Raw genomic sequence first — 13,938 nt, 5'->3', positions numbered from 1 at the left:
CTTCTTGACCATGTGACAGTTGTGACTGCATAGAGCTCTTTTTGCCAGGCTATGAGAACAATCTTTCCGTAATTTCTGTTGATTCTTACTCAACGTTTTCTCAGATGGAAACTTGGGGGTAAGACTAGATGGGAGCAAACTTGGAAAATTTAGAGTCTCTCTGCTAAGTCTTCCTCCTGAAGCTTTTCTGAAGGGCCTGAACCTCCTGGAGAGGCCTTACTTACCAAAGAAAAGATAGAAATTGGTCAGTTAGCTTGATTCTTTGATTACTTACGATTAAAAAAAAAAGAAATATGATAGGCTTTTATATTCCCAGTACCCCAAGATTGGCTCTAATCTTAGATGGGTCTTAAAAGTCCATGGAAGTCCATGTATAGTCTTATTTGAGGTATCTTAACCTAAATTGTGCAGAGGTATGTTTTACTGGATTGACCTAACCTAACTAACAGATCTTTTGAGATTTTATTTTGTATAATTTATAAAATGGAAAGTATTATCAATGTAGCATAAAGATTAAGAAATGAGCTCTGGAGCTGGTCTGCCTGGGTTCTGGTCCTGATTTCTCCACTACTTAACCTTGGGCAAGTTATTTAACTCCTCTGCCTCGATTATCTCATTTAGAAGATGGAAATAATTTACTTCTTTCCTAGGATTTTTGTCAGAATGAAACGAACAAATTTGTTGTTTATTTACTAAGAGTAAAGCTCTTAAAATATTGCCTGGTATATACGTTCCCAATAAATATTGCAATTAGTGTATCATAAATGAAAAAAATTAAAGCAGGTAAAGGTTAAGTGATTAAGTGACTTAGGTAGTTATCCAGCAACATGACTACACCAGGATTAGCATTTCTTATTTTAAGACAGTCTACTGAAGTAGCTGGTTTTTTTAGACCAGAGGTCAGCAAATCTTTTCTTAAAAGGGAAGATATAAACATTTTATACTTGTGGATCTTACGGTCTCTGTTGCTACTGCTCAACTCTGTCATTGTGTCTTGGAAAAATCAACCACAGGCAAAATGTAAATGTATGGGTGTGGCTGTGTTCCAATAAAATTTCATTTACAAAAACAGGTGGCAGACCCACATTTGGCCTTCTTACAGACCCTTGCTTTATTCACTTAAGTCATATCTGAAAGGAGACTACAGATTCCATTTCATTTTGAAGGCTGAAATATGGCATTATGTATTATAATAAACAAACTTTGCTTTTTAATGATTGTTGAACATATTAGTCTCATGATGGTCATACTTTAGGATAGCAAAGGGATTTAGAAAATAAACAATAGTAACAAATGTGTTTTTTATCTCAAAGAGATCCATAGAAATCACTTATTTAATGGTTGGAGAATTATCTTAGAATTTGAGACCTGTGGTTGTGGGCAGGATGTTAAGAGTTTGTTTGATTAAATGGACCCAAATATAGACTGGTTTCTTTTTTTTCTTCGCTATGTATGGGATAGGTTTGTGAGTCAAATAAAACGCTATTTGTAAGTATGCTTGTTGTTTCACTAAGGGTTTTTCTTCTAGGAATGTTGTTTGCATGGGTTTGAATTTTTTTATGCCTTACTTTTCAGTTTGATAATGTGTTCTTGTTTTCAAATTAAACTTGTCATTGAGCCTTTTTGCGAGTGGCTATGTTGGTTAGTTAGTATTTATAGCTTAAGTCTGTTTCTGAGGAAATGACTAAAGTCTCTTTGCATTCAATCAAAACTGTAGAACAAAGAACATCTTTGACTTACTTAAACCAGTCCTATGATGAAAACTCGAAAAATATAATGGTTCATGTTTATAAATGTTTTTGTGTATTCAGTCCTGGTTAGGCCAAATAATCAGAGCTCTGTGCTGAGGAAGGGATTGAATATATTCAATGGCTGTTAGTTAATGTGAATTTCTCTGGAGCATATTCAGGCAATGCTTATTTTCTCATAATCCTCCCATCTTCGCCTGCCCCCCTCCCCACACCGCCACCACCACTTTTTTCATTTTACATATTGTTTTGAATTGGATTTTATAGAACATAGGTTTTTTTTTTTTCTTCTTCTTCTTCTTCTTCTTTTTAAACTCTTCTACTAATTTTCTCCTTTCTCATTCCTAGCCAAGAGCCCTAATCCAGGTGAAGCATGTAAACCTTCCACATGGAATTCCCAGCAAAGAGGCTGGTGTGGATCAGGGCAGGGCCTGGGAAGTGACTAACTTGCAGAAACCCGCTGTGTCTTGTTCTCTTCTGGAGACCCCTGCTTCACCATGTTGTGAACATCTGCAGCCCCCCACTGCACCCTAATCTTGCCGTCTTACTGTTGATCAGTCCTCATGGAAGTGTAGGTACCCTTGCTTCTGCTCATGATGTTCCAGGGCAGGAGATGAGGGGGCTGAGTAGGAAAGAAGAGAAGGCCCAGGTCCTGTCTGCTCAGACCCAGGCTGACCTCTGCCCTGGGACTCAGGCTGGGACTTGCATTTTACCATAAAGGCCCTATGACAGGTGGTGGTTGGATTTTGGTGTTAGATCAACTGTGTTGTGGACTGACTGGGATTTTCTGCACTAGCTTTTAATCTAATTGTTACTTGGTTCCATTGATTGTTTCAGCTCTTTCATAAGCAGCTGGAGGAACCACTTCCCCAACTAAATCTTGGGTCTAAGTATGAAACATGAAAGTGAAATCGCACCGCACAAGGCTGCACATCCACTCACTTCTGCCTCTGCTCTCAGAAGCACCTGAGGGTGGGATTCCTAGGAGCTCACTTTGAAAACTGCTCATTAACATGACTGTAACTTTCAGAGCACAGCCTAGTCTTAAACTTGAGCTTGCCTATGTATATATCATAAAGTACTTAAAATTTGCTGGGCTTAGTGTGTATATATGGGCCATATATGAAGCCAGCTGTAGGAGAAAGCAGAACGTCAGATACTTACCTGATGTGATTTGATGGGTTGTTGAGAAATTCCACGATGAAAATCCACACCCCCATTCATTCCTGAAATTCCGTAGTCAGTAATGCATTTTATTTCACTGTTAAGCACCTGCCTTTTCTGAAGCTTTTTTTTCTTTTTTTAAATAAAAAATGTCCTCATGAAGGATATCCATTAAGTTGTTGCAACCTTGGAGCTGATCCTTTTGCTTCCCTGCTTGATTAAACATCTGGGGTTAATGAATCCTCAAAAGGACAGACAGAAGGAAGGAAACAGCCACATCCGTACGTCATAATTTTGTCCAGGACTGGCCCTGACTCTGTATGCGTTTGTAAAACACGTGTGGCAATAGCTCTTGTATTTAACTGGGAGACACCTTGCTTTCTCCTTTGGATGCAGATAGTTCTGAGGCATTTGAAGAGATGGCATCTCAAAAGGAACTTCCACTGTTCTTAAATATTCTTTTAGTACCAAAATATATTTTATTACTGTATCATGGTGAGGATATATGTGCCCATATATACTAATGGGAATTTTCCCCTAAGTATGAGTTATTCAAGAGATAAGAGAATCAGAAACGCAAGTCTGAAAAATAATGTATGTATTTCTACATATTTTATACAACTTGTTCCTGTTGGACAACAAAATAATAAATTGTGGGCATTTCCTATTTTTTTACCTTAACGACAAAATATTGCAAAACCATGGTTCATTCATTTACTCAACAAACATTCATAGAGTACATACAATGTGCTACTACTACTTTGTGCTATAAAAATTAATGATGGTGGCTTCAGCGGAAAAATCAGTCATCAGGGAATATTTGAGGTTGTCCAGTAACTGAGGAAGGAAGGGAGAGAAGGGTGGAGTGCTGGACGGGGACGAAGGAAGAAGGAGGATAGGAGAGAAAGGATGGATGGAAGGAAGTCCTTAACACATGTATTGTTGTTTTTAATTTTACTCATGTTATCTAGTTTAATGTTCTTTATATAATCAGCCATTTGTCACTTTTTTTTTCTGATGTGCTATAATTTTCACTTGTCGTTTTTGTATTTGTTTCTTTTCAGTATAAAAGAACGTGTGGATCAGTTTGCTAAGTACATCCAAGATTTGAAGAACTGAAATAAATCAGCATTAAACCTGCTTTTTAAAAACGTAAGTGAACTCACTTCTGGCCTTGGTTCATTTCAGACCTCTCTAAAGCCTGCAATTACCTCTCAGTGTGTGTGAATTTTTTTCCAGGAGTAAAGTTACTTGACTCTAGTGAGTCTACTAATTAAGTCTAGGGGTGTTTGTATCCACTCCCCCTTTTAAAACCTGTAAATTCTGAGAGTAGCACGAATAACATAGGTGGCTGTAGGATTTAGACGTGGTGTGGCAGGCAATGAGCAAATCTTCATTTGGCACTGAGAAGGAAAACAGACCTGGTAGCACATAAAATGAAAAGCACAGCCCTCTTCTCGAGTCCTTCATCACTCTCCACCTCACAGACCATTTCACTATCTTATCTACACCAGTGAGAATTGCTAGTTGACACATTAATGACCCAGTAGGCTTAGAATATGAGGTGTTGGTTTCTCACAAGCATATTTACCCACTTCCTCCCTATTTCTCTTTCTCAGTAGTAATAACTACTATTTATTGAGCTTCTACCAAGTGACAAGCATTTGATTAATTCGATTCCATACTCATTCTACAAATAGTGTTTCTGAATGCTTGCCATGTACCAGGCATTACCCTGACACTACTTATTACCTTATCCTCATGGCACTCTTGCAGGGTAGGAGTTAACACTTCAGTGATATGGATGAGGATACGAGAGAGGTAAGGAGTGTGCTGATGGTCACCTAGCCAGTGAATGTGAACTGTCTGACTTTCTCTGATTTGCCATATCCTAAAGCGTGTTTAGATGCTCTTCCTGGCATGGATGTCAATAAAAGATTGGAACCTCCTGGATTGCGTTCATAAGAGGAATGTGTTCCTCATCCTTCTAAACCTTGGCTGGAGTCACAGAAAGCAAGGAAGTTAGAGGAACATCCTGTCACATAGCTTTGGTACCTGTGGTGGGTAGCTAAGAGATCTGATGTCCAGTTCCAGTCCTTTCACGATTTTCCTGTGTCCATGAGCTACCTAACGTCCATGGGAAACAGTTGATCTTATGCCAACCAAAGGGCACGGACCAGATGCTCTCAAGGGTCTGTCTCAGTCAGCTCTTTGCTGAGGGACCTTATGCATGGAGGAAAGTGCACACATCGCTAAGTGGATAGCTTGATGGAATAGTTGCTACAAAGTGGACACACTTCTGCAATCAGCACCTTGATTAATAGAAAATTACCAGCACCCCAGAGCCCTCCCCACCTCATGCTCCAGGAGCAACCAATATCCTGCCTTGTGATGCCTTTGTTTAGTTTGTTTTTATGAATAGAATCATACAGTGAATATTCTTTTGTGTCTACCTCGTTTTGCTTATTATGTTTGTGAAATCTACAATATTGTATACAATACTTTTTCTGCATTGTCTTTGCTCTAATGCTGTTGAGTTGTATACCTATTTTACAGTTGTTGGACATTTACGTAGTCTCTTGCTTGGGCGTATTACTAATAGTGCTCCTATGAATGTGTTGTGCATATCTTTTGGTGATGATTCTATTTTGTTTGTTCAGGGACTAAAGTAATTTTAACTCGTGGCACTTCGGAATGATGTTGAACTTTAGGTAGCCAAGTGATTTGTCTGCTTCAATGTGATGTTCCAAACTGCTTACTCAACAGGAAGACGTTTTCGTAGATTACTGTTGCAGGGTGTGGGCAGATGGAAGCCCTCTCTGATATGTGAGTGGTGTGGTGGGGCTTATTGTCCTGGCAGAGAAGGGTCTCAGTTGCATGGTACAGGAAGGGACTATGTAGGGGAAGAGGAAATAGATCCAGAAGAGAGATGTGTCTGGATTCCCATAGAAACCGTCAGGATATCTTAACAATCAGATCAAGAACCTGGAAAAGTAAGAGACCCAGGGAAGACTCATTTTATGAGACCTGATGTGTCTAGGGAGATGAATAGAGAAAGAAAAATGGAGGCAGGCCTAAGCTCAGAAGGAGCTCTCAAAGAATTTTCTGAACAAATTCATTAAGCCTAACTTGTTTTAAGGAAGCTTTGAAAAACCAGTCCCTAAAAGTATGAATCTTGAGTCAAGAATGAACTTAAAAGTATAGAACTAGGAAAAAAATGTATTTTCCCAAACAAATATGGGATGTGAGCATGTGGACTTTGCCTTAAGACCTTTCTGCATTCAGATCACAATTTCACCACGTTCTTGTCTCATGACCTTTCTGGGTCAGCTTCCACATCTGTAAAATGGGATTGGTAAAATGTCCACCTCTAAGATGCTCCCAAAATTTGCTGTAACAATTGACTACAATAGTGTTAGTAGTATGCTTTGGGGCACATAGACCTGACACTAAAAATGATAGTCATTATATTTCTCATTCTTGTTACTAAGATTACCCATTTGTATCTGATACTTTATGAGAGTTTTCAGATCACTTTTTAAAAATATGAGACTTCGGTGTTTTTTTTTTTTTTTTTTTTTTTTTTTGAGACGGAGTTTCACTCTTGTTGCCCAGGCTGGAGTGCAATGACGCAATCTTGGCTCACGGCAACCTCCGCCTCCTGGTTCAAGCAATTCTCCCTCCTCAGCCTCCCAAGTAGGTGGGATTACAGGCATGAGCCACTATGCCCAGCCAATTTTGTATTTTTAATAGAGATGGGGTTTCTCCATGTTGGTCAGGTTGGTCTATGAACTTCTGACCTCAGATAATCCATCCGCCTTGGCCTCCCAAGGCGCTAGGATTATAGGCATGAGCTGCTGCACCTGGCCGAGACTTCAGTTTTTAATTTAAGTGTAGTGAATACTAACCAAAAAGAATTTTTCTACTTGCCTCACCTTAGACTGAAACTCAGAGGAAGGATGAAAGGAAATATTTGTCCGTGTGTCCTTGGCACGTCCCTCCCCAGGGTGAGTCAGTGAAGACACTCTTGGTTTTCGGAACTGGTTTACTTGTTCAAAAAGAGACCAGTGGAGCTGAGATTTGCACAAAGGAAATTTGTAATTTCATACATTATACTCTTTTTTTCCCTTTTTTTTTTTTTTAATAAAAGACAGTCTTGGTTTGTCGCCCAGGCTGGAGTACAATGGTACGATCCTTGCTCACTACAGCCTTGAGCTCCTGGGCTCAAGTGATCCTCCCACCTCAGTCTCCTGAGTAGCTGGGACTACAGATGTGTGCCACCATGCCCAGCTGGTTTTAAAATTTTTTGTAGAGACAGAGTCTTGTTGTATTGCTGAGGTCTTGAACTCCTGTCTTCAAGTGATCTTCCCACCTTGACCTCCCACAGTGCTGAGATTGCAAGTGTGAGCCACTGCTCATGGTTATACTTCCAGTCTTAGGTGTTCTGGCAACTGGCAAATATATGAAATTTCATTTGCCTGGGAGTGCAGGCAACACCCTAGTCTCTCCTCTGTGCCAGTGGTACTTGAGTTCATGGATGATAGTTGTGAATGCTGTCTGGTTATACCACTTTTGAGGCTGAATGGACTCAGGCACAAGGTGGGAGCCCCTTGTCCAGCTTCATCTCTGTCTTCTCTTCTTTAGGTCAAGGAAGGCTGTGGGACTGTATGGTTAGCTGTTCACTCAGGCTTGCCTGTATCATCACTCCACCCTGTAGTGCAGTGGTTTGTAAGTAGACAATTTGTAGCCACTGAGATAATGTCATCCCCAAAGAAAAGCATCTACTATGGATTTATCCTTTGCACCATTTTCTCTGTACCCTTTTTGCAGTCTTTATCACTTTCATTATTATGTGAGGTTTGGGGCTTCCTATCTCCTGTCTTTTGTGAACTAAACCTTATTTTAGGCAATTCGTACTAAAATTCTAAAAATACTGCTTGGGGATGGCAGTCTTATTTGGAATTGTGTCACATTGTTTGTTTTGTGCTTAATTGGTTCATGATAACTTGGACAATATGTAAATGATCTTGTTTTCATCATGGAACTCACAAAATGTTTTCCTTTCCATTTTTTTTCTTTAGTGCTCTCTCCTTTTCCTACCAAAAATCTAGGCTCACTTTTACCATCAGATAGAGATTTAGTTGGGCTTTTAGAACTCTCTCTTCAAGCAGATGCTGTGTGTGTGTGTATGTGTGTGTGTGTGTGTGTGTCTGTAGTTTGTGGGCTGTTAGAATCTATTTGCTCATCTTGTCAAAGCCATAATAGTCTTTTCATTCTCAGTTGCTTCGCTTTCTCCTCACCTCTTAGGAAATTGGCAGCCAATGACTTTGACTTTTTTTTCCTCTATGAGACAGATATGCTAGTGTGTAACTGTAGACAGAGGAAGAGTTTGCACATTTAGCAAACGATCAAATAAGTGGCGTGTGGATGTGTGTGTACATACATGCTGGCTCTATAACTGAACAAGTGGTGTTTTTTCTCTCAAGTCTCCATGCATTTATACATTTAATTAGGAGGCTCAAGTATCTGTGATGCCTTTTAGATATATAGCCTCAACAGTTTTTTAAGAAGGGGGAAGAGGGTCCAAGACAATTTTTACTCTTATTTAGTGGATGTGTGGTTTAATGTATGATACGTTGGGGAAACCTGGGTTCTGACTCCATTGTTTCAGTGAGCTATGGTTTCCCATTGTTTCAGGAGTAGAGAAGTTGGGGAAGGGATCTCAATAGTTCTTAAATCTATTATTTAGCAGTAGCTCAAGGCTGTGTGCATCATAATCAAAGAAACGAGATTGAGTCCCCTGGGTGTGGTCTGCGTTCCTTCTGTACTGTAGCTATTCTAGTCTTCTGGTCAAATCACAGCCCAGAGCTGCTTCAGCCGACAGGAGACTTAAATTAGGGATGTGCAATTTACAGCCACTGTAGCAGGATCCATTTAGTCCATAGGCAGAAGATAACGTGTGCTCTCTCTGTAGAAATTATAGCAGCTTTCAGATGGAAATAGCCCTGAGAGTTTCTTGTGACTATTACCTTGAGCTGAGGTGTAACCCCTTACCAGTGGTGGAATCCTAAGTACAATACAACAGTTAATTGTCTTCTGTGTTTTCATCTGTGGTTCAGAACACAAATTGTTATTGTTCCATCAGCTTTTCTTGCTTATTGTTTGTTTTTTACCTAATTCCTTTATTGTTGTAGTAGTAGTTATGTGACATAGTTAGGCTTGACATAGTTAGGCTATTTGATACTGTGATATTAAGATATTTTCGAGGAAAAGGTCATCAGCTGTCTTTCTGGGCTATTCTGGGCATTTTGTACTCTATTTTGGATCTAACTTTTCTTGCTCTTGATTTCTGATTAGCTGTTCTTCCTCTTTGCTTTGGCCTCTCAACTTGCTAGGAAGCTTTTCAACAAATCTGCTCTTGGATGACTGCTTTGTTCAACAAATAAACATTATCTCAACCTTGGGGAAAAGTTAAGAAGACACAGGATGGAACACTCTGTTAGATGCTTCTGGTTGTAAGCATGGAATTCCTGGAACAGAGAAGCTAAGCTTCCAATACATTGATGTCCGGAAGTTGTTTTCCTGCTTGAGGAGGTCAAATTTCTACCAAGAGAAATGTGAATTCTGAGGCATTTTCAAAAGTTTTGGATGATTTGGTGAGATTTAAATTGTCTTATTTTTGATAAATTTTTATAAATTAAAGAATGCATTATTTGCTTAGAAGAGTGGGATTTTTGATTCTTTGTGGTCTACATTGGTCTTACCTGAGGTCGCACACAGGCCTTTCAATAAGATTGGGTCTACTGTGTGGTTGGGATAGTTGAAAGCCAAGTATCAAGCAGGAAATAAGAGTAGCAGATCTTAAGCATTAGAATTCTCATAAGCGAAAACAGCAACACCCAGGAAAAATCCATTTACATTTACCCACAGTCCCCCTGGCCTGTGGACCTCTTTTCTCCTCTTGTTAGCCAGCAGAACAGCAATCTCTTCTTTGCAAGACTGTGGGTAGTTCCAGGGGGACAGAAAAGGACAGAAAACACCAAGTGCCTCTATCCAGAGGGTGACTTTTGTTTCCTCACTTTGTGGCCCCACTGAATTCTCAGAAGGTAAAGCTGAAAGAACTCAGAGTGTATGGCTGGGTTTTTGCACTCTTTACCTGATAAAATCAGTTGATTCTTGTTTTTTGTGGTAGTTGTGCTCTGACGTGATTGTGAACACTGAATGACCAAATACTTTTCCTCGGGGAAATGCAGAGGCAGGTTCCTGCGAGCCTTTGACCACAGCGTTTTTGCCAACTGATCAATACAGAACCTTGTTTTATGTGTGTTTCTGTTTAGACATAGACACCATTTTCACATATGTTGTTGAGTCATTAACACTGACACACACCCAGCAGCTTTGTAACTCAGGCCTGAAGGAAGCTGACCTCACACACTGGTTTCATCCTTGAGGCACGGCCTCATTGCCTCAGGAGCACCAGGCAGCCCTTCCGCACTGTGCGTGGAGCCATTTTAAACAGCACAATGATTGATGACAAGCACAAACATGTGAACAATGTGAAAAATGTGGCACAGAACAGACCATGAAAAGGACACTTTATGGCAGGAGGGCTGAACTGATGCAGGAAAGTGGAGCATTGCCTTGTTCAACCTGAGCTGGGAACTCTGTGAGGGTGACTCGGAATTCTCGCTCCTTTGCAGGTGTCCGTGAATGAGTGTGAAGGTACTAATGTGGTGGTTGCAAACAAATTTTAGCAAGTGGGCCAATTCGCATGTGTCAACTGCATAACAGAAGCAAAGTAATCCCAATTATTGTGATAAGAAACTTTCTCAGTCCTACTGTGTGGTTCGTATAGAAAACCAATCATTTAAGGTAAAAATGAATTGTAAGCTGATGTAGCCAGACCAATGTCCAGAAGATGTTTTTAAATAGGCTCTTGTGAGATAAAGACAGGCAAGGAAAATGTGCCCAAGAAATTATCATTTGTTGTTGAACAAATGATAATTAGCTGTGCTGCCAGGCTTTGAACATTTAGAGAAAGGGAACAACATCATGTATCCCCATGTCCTTGGCGTGAAAGGTTATAATGGCCAGCACCTAGGGGCATCTCAGCAAGTGAATGAATCCTAAATAAATGAATGAAAGAGCAGGGAGAATTCTTAGTGATGCCTGATGGCCCACTGTAGGGCACCTTAGGAGTCTCATGCATCGTTTTAGCCTAGATATATCATTTCCTGCCCACTGTGATCCTTAAATTAACTTGCCTAAATGTGCATCAACGGGCGGAAACAGTAGTGTCTGACTGTGAAAGGAAATCATGTGACACAGAGGTTATGTATCATGCTCATTTTTATGCACAGCCCCTAGCACGTTAATGTTCATTAAATGGATTTGAATGAATGAATGAATTTAAATATCTGGAATACTTAGAAATGCAATGGCTTTAAAAAACTTTTTAAATTTGGCCGGGCGCGGTGGCTCAAGCCTGTAATCCCAGCACTTTGGGAGGCCGAGACGGGTGGATCACGAGGTCAGGAGATCGAGACCATCCTGGCTAACACGGTGAAACCCCGTCTCTACTAAAAATACAAAAAACTAGCCGGGCGAGGTGGCGGGCGCCTGTAGTCCCAGCTACTCCGGAGGCTGAGGCGGGAGAATGGCGTGAACCCGGGAGGCGGAGCTTGCAGTGAGCTGAGATCCGGCCACTGCACTCCAGCCTGGGTGACAGAGCAAGACTCCGTCTCAAAAAAAAAAAAAAAACAAAAAATTACAAAAAAAACTTTTAAAATTTAAAACAGAGGTGACTTTGTAAGTCACTTTGTACTATAAGTCTGTACTCAGAGGAGTAGAAAGATGTGGATATTCTTTTGTTAACTAGCTTTGTCTATTGTATAAAACTGAGCTTTTCCACTCAGGAAACATCTACACTGTGCTGTGTGCTGTGTCTCCCTGCACCCCCCTCATATAAATATCCAGGGACGAGAGTTAATTAAAGTAGAAGCTAGTTAGGCTTTCTGAAAGGAAATGACATTCAATTTCAGATATTATCTGTCTAAATTATTTCCTGCAGATGAACTGTTCATTTTACAAATTATTTATCATGGAGCTAGTGTGTACAAGAAACTGGGCCAGGGGCTTTGGAGCATGCAAAGATAAGCAGAACATAGGGGCTTTTGTCTAGTGGGTGGGAAAGACATAAGTGCACATTTTTGTAAGTCTGGATAAAATGTACACTAACTACAGGTAAAAGTGAAGTGCTGTGGTGGCATAAGGAAAAGTGAGGTTAATTCCAACCTGTTCTGTTCTATGGAGGAGCTTCAGTATAACCTGGGTCTTGAATGCCCATTTGGGAATGGATGGGCAGCAGGGTAGACTGGAGAAGTAGCACATTAGGGTAAGAAGAGGTAACAGCATAGGCAAAAGCACTGGAGCATGAAGGTACAAGGAGCAAGTAACATAAAGGTTCTGGAGTGTGAGGGGCAGTGGGGGAGTATTGTGAAATAAGACTAGAAAATTGCCTCAGGATCCGATTATAGAGAGATTTAATGGTAGTTTGCTTGAACTTTATTCTGTAGTCATTAGGAGCAATAGCAGATACTAAAACAGAGGAATCGTGTGACAGCAGCAGGTAAAATTTGTAAGCACTCGTTATGTGCCAGGTACTAATCCTTACCATAGCCCTTTGAGGCTAATACTATTAGTATGGCAGTTTGTAGATGAGGAAACAGCACAGAGAAGTTAAGTAACTTCCCCAGGATCCACAGCAAATAAGTGGTGGACTGGGAATTGAAGCCAGGAAGTCAAACTTAAGAACTTGGGTTTTTAACGTGGGATTGAAGAATAAGATTCGGAGAGTCTTTGAACTTTTTAAATTATTTGCAAAGCAGTCAGTATATATGAATATGTGCATTAGTTTAAGAGAGAATCTATGGCTTTAATCATATAAGAGATACATGCTTAAAAATGTTCATGAAGACTATATAGGCCAGGCATGGTAGCTCGTGCCTGTAATCCCAGCACTTTGGGAGGCCAAGGTGGGCAGATTACTTGAGGCCAGGAGTTCCCGACCAGCCTGGCCAGCATGGTGAAACCCTGTCTCTGCTGAAACTATAAGAGTTAGCCTGTGTGATTGTGTATGCCTATAGTCCCAGCTACTTGGGACACTGAGGCATGAGAATCACTTGTGAACCCAGGAGGCGGAGGTTGCAGTGAGCAGAGATCGTGCCACTGTGCCCCAGCCTGGGCAACAGAGTGAGACTCTGTCTCAAGAAAAAAAAAGACTATAAGAGCACCCTCTTTCACTCTCAGAAATCCCCCAGAATGCACAGTACATTTTATAGTGACTATGCCTGTTCTTCTTGTTAGGTAGGAAGAAGCAGAACAATCTGTCACTGCTCAAAATAAAAGAAAATGTCCAAACAATTTGAAGAAATGATTAGTATTATAAGTGTCAGGCTGTTCTTGATTTGTGAGAAACAGAAAATTTAAAAGACGGTATTTTGAAGGTAGACATCAGATATTCAGGCTTTGAAACTTGCAAAAATTTCAAAGGGCAGAGGACCTATCTCCCCATTTGGCAAAAATTATTCTTTTTAATCTCAGCAAAAGCTAGATAAACTCTTGAAATCTTACATCTTCTGGAAAAATACCTAGATGCTAGTCTGCTTTCAACTGAACCAATTTGCCTTTTTATGGTTAGGATTTGAAGGATGAATATTTACCAATCTATGAGACTGAAAATTCTTTGCAGCCAGCTGTGAACCCAAAGGCAGGTACCAGGATGAATGAAGAAATCCAGATTAAAGAACTGCCCAGTTTAGATCACTTGAGAAATCAAATTAATACCTAGGTTTTATTTAGAGTAAATGTTTTAATGTTTTAAATATATATAATATCATAAGATATTACTGTCGGCCGGGTGCAGTGGTTCACGCCTGTAATCCCAGCACTTTGGGAGGCCAAGGTGGGCGGATCAGGAGATCAAGACCATCCTGGCTAACAAGGTGAAACCCCGTCTCGACTAAAA

The 13,938-nt window shown here is 40.3% G+C and overlaps 1 protein-coding gene across 15 annotated transcripts in view; it reads left to right on the top strand.

Moving 5' to 3' along the window:
* Positions 1 to 13,938, top strand: part of PPFIBP1 (PPFIA binding protein 1) — a 151,363-nt gene that overhangs the window by 53,273 nt on the left and 84,152 nt on the right. For all 15 annotated transcript variants that reach the window (XM_033222569.1, XM_033222576.1, XM_033222570.1 and 12 more), the window contains exon 2: positions 3,977 to 4,064. The gene's annotated coding sequence lies outside the window, so the exon portion shown is untranslated. The remainder of the gene's footprint in view (positions 1 to 3,976; positions 4,065 to 13,938) is intronic.

Source organism: Trachypithecus francoisi, unplaced genomic scaffold (assembly GCF_009764315.1).
Source record: "Trachypithecus francoisi isolate TF-2019V2 unplaced genomic scaffold, Tfra_2.0 Lachesis_group11, whole genome shotgun sequence".
NCBI classification, from domain to species: domain Eukaryota; kingdom Metazoa; phylum Chordata; class Mammalia; order Primates; family Cercopithecidae; genus Trachypithecus; species Trachypithecus francoisi.
This window is presented reverse-complemented; position numbering and strand designations above follow the sequence as displayed.